Below are 3,864 nucleotides of genomic sequence, written 5' to 3' on the forward strand. Positions count from 1 at the left end.
ATTCTTGATATCAAGAATGAGGATCCAATGAAAGGCTTCCTCCATTCATAGAACGAAATGTAATTGATTGAACTTAGAGTCACGAGAGAAACGTTGTTCCCTCTGTCTTATATGAGGCATGCTAAGAATACGTGCCAAGTCAAATAACGACCAATGGCACGTAACATTTTCTATCCAGCTGTTGCCTTAAGAGGTAACACGACGTCATGATCCGTAACTAACATAATCTGTTCTGACTATGGATTCATGTTGTTATTATTATTTGTAATCTTTATAAAATAATTGCATCTAAATAATGACCTGTTTGTATAATTTGATAATTAATCAGCTCAGTAGAAACTGGCAATATTATTTAAATACAAGAATGTCTATCTAGTTTATTGACGGCAAACAAAACTAACTATATATGCCAGCGTTTTGATTCACAGAAAACTTCCATATAGACCCGCGAGGAACTTGCCAAGTGGCATCATATATGTATACAAAATACATGTAAAAATATTGTAATGAAACAAAAAATGCGATGCAACTTATTTCTATATTGATATATTTAATGTAACAAAAAGTGGGCAGTATAATGACACTCACTGGTAAAAGCACTAATATATCACACACATTTATCGTTAGGATATGTTATTTAACGTTACAAAAAGTGGGAAGTATAATGGCACTCACTGGTAAAAGCACTAATATATCACACACATTTATCGTTAGGATATGTTATTTAATGTTACAAAAAGTGGGAAGTATTATGGCACTCACTGGTAAAAGCACAAATACATTACATAAATTTCTTGCTAGGATATGTTATTTAACGTTAAACAAGGGCAAGTTTCTCACTAACTGTTGCCCCCCCCCAGTGGCACAGGGATATGCCTGCACTCTTATAACGCTTGAAACCGGGTTTCGATACGCCTAGTGGGCAGAGTACAGACAACTTCTTGTGCAGCTTTGTGCTTAGATACAAACAAACATTAACTGGTAAGCGAATACTAATATTTCTTTTAAAACAATTAATGTGTTTGACATATTTAGATTATTAGGTTTAACCTCTCACTTAATTACTTTCTTTTCATATAAGGTTTAAGATGTGGATCTTGGTCAGACAGAACAATTAAGTAAAGGACCTCAATCTAAAACAAAGTTTAAGAACGACTTTCCTAAAGTGTCTAACGTTCCAACTTAAAAACAAGAAATACGTGCGTTTGTATAAGAAATTTTAAGGGAAATAACAAGATACATTTTAATCAAATAATGTTAATTAGCAGCCCTGTCAATATTTGTAATCTATTTTTTACAAATTTTGTACATACGCTCACAGTAATATGGAATAATTTTATTCCCTTTTCTGTAAATAATTAACGAATGTTAGTCAAATACAACTAAAAGTAAGAGAAGATAATATAGGAAGTTTATCCTCAAATTCTATTGAATATATTGGGATCTGTTGTGTGTAACTGCAAGCTATATAAAAGTTTTTGAGATCTATATACAGTTATTGAAATCACAGCTAGAGACAATTTAGTGTTCTTATCAGTTACTGGTTTTGTAATGTTAATAACATTAGTTTATGATAAGTCATTCTATTCATGAAATATTTGTTTGGTGCGGTACATCATTGACCATCTGTAGACTTATCTAGAGAAATCTTATTTAATATGGTAACATGAATCATAGAATTTTTGTATGTAGAAGAAATAACATCAAACATTGAATTATTGTATCTAACAGAAAGTAACACCAAACATTGTATTATTGTACCTAACACAGAGTAACACCAAACATTGAATTATTGTACCTAACACAGAGTAATACCAAACATTGTATTATTGTACCTAACACAGAGTAACACCAAACATTGAATTATTGTACCTAACAGAAAGTAACACCAAACATTGTATTATTGTACCTAACAGAAAGTAACACCAAATACTGAATTATTGTATCTAACAGAAAGTAACACCAAACATTAAACTGTTGTATCTAACAGAAAGATGGAAGTTGTCTGGTTATTTTAAATTATGTTTTAAATTGTAGAACGTTATAAATAAGCTAGAATATAATTCTGAGTTGTGACAAAAATATACATATCACACTTTATTATATAAGAGACTCAGAGTGGTGTAGTGGATAAAGTCCTCTCTCTATATATAATACTTTATTCAATTCTAACTTGAACAATTGAATAGAACGATCAGTATCTTCATAGTGGTAATAATGATTGATCAGCAGTTCCAAAAACAAGTCGATGATTGCGATTTATAATAACTTTGTTATAAGTTAGACTGCATTGTGTGCAACAGACCAGGGTATTAATATAACCTTTACCGTTATGAGTTTCTTGCACGGGGATAGGGAATTTCTATTTATAACAAAATATTAGTTTACTTGTAAGGTTTGTCACTTTTATTGACTCATTTTAAATTCGCTTTCTGATATATCTTGCGTGAGATCAATAGAAAACATTCGGTCATGACTGGCTAACTTTGTTGGAAACTGGGGAGGCGGCAGAAAAAAAAAGTAAGTCAGTCTAACGTAGTTATTAATAATAATGTATGTGCAGTAATTAGAAGAAGTAAGGAGGCACGTGCCCCTTTTGTTCTGAGTGTTAGGCGCGTATGAATCCCACGGAATTTTACTGATTTTTTACAAACGTCCCCACACCTCTCGTAAAGACTTAGTATAAGAAGGATTCATTTTAAAATGCACTCAATGAGATATTTGTACATATAATGGATAAGGTTTGGCTTGTTTGTTCTGAATTTAGCGCAAAGCTCCACGAGGGTTATCTGCGCGAGGTATCTTTAATTTAGAAGAGAAATACAAGAGGGAAGGAGGCTAGTCATCACCAACTCTTGGTTAACTCTTTTAACAACGAATAGTGGGATTGCCCGTCACGTTATAACGCCCCCACGGCTGAAATGGCGAGCATGTTTGGTTGGACGGGGATTCGAACCCGCGACCCTCAGATTGCGAGTCGAGTGTCCTAACGAAGTTGAAGTTATGTTATTAAAAATTGATAGTATTCTGAAAGAAACGTGATTCTTAACATTCAATCAAAGAAAAGATGTCACATGTGTTTAAATGTACTTATTTAGAATTAAATATATAACAAAAACCATAATAATGTAAATACTACCGCTAAATTAAGGTGTATTAAAATATAAAATTTCGGGTTAACATGAGACAATCATAATAACGCCAGTTGTGTATAATAACATGTAACCTCTAATAAAGAAACAAATATTTTTTTTCGTAAAGAAATTTAAGTCAATTTGTATAAAAATATCAGTGACGGCGAGAAATGCTGGTTCTCTTTTAATTTATTGATTTTATAATAGTAATAACATTAGTATTTAACGTTAAGTTATGTCATTTTATTTATCTATTGTTTAAGGTATAATAACAAACTGTATATTTATTAATACAACTGCTATTCCATAATTATAAAGAAGAGTGAATCTTGCAACAAAGCTAAAAGAGGAAGGAATAATGTTGAAAATAAGTGTACAAAACACCACGGAATATTGTTAAAAATAAATGAACAAAACACCACGGAATATTGTTGAAAATAAGTGTACAAAACACCACGGAATATTGTTAAAAATAAATGAACAAAACACCACGGAATATTGTTGAAAATAAATGAAACAAAACACCACGGAATATTGTTGAAAATAAATGAACAAAACACCACGAAATATTGTTAAAAATAAATGAACAAAACATCACGGAATATTGTTGAAAAAAAAGTGTACAAAACACCCCGTAATATTGTTGAAAATAAGTGTGCAAAACACCATTTGATAACAACTAATTATAGAATTCTGTTAAATGACTATATATACATATAATGTAAAATTA

This window comes from Limulus polyphemus, unplaced genomic scaffold (assembly GCF_000517525.1).
Source record: "Limulus polyphemus unplaced genomic scaffold, Limulus_polyphemus-2.1.2 Scaffold3922, whole genome shotgun sequence".
NCBI lineage: Eukaryota > Metazoa > Arthropoda > Merostomata > Xiphosura > Limulidae > Limulus > Limulus polyphemus.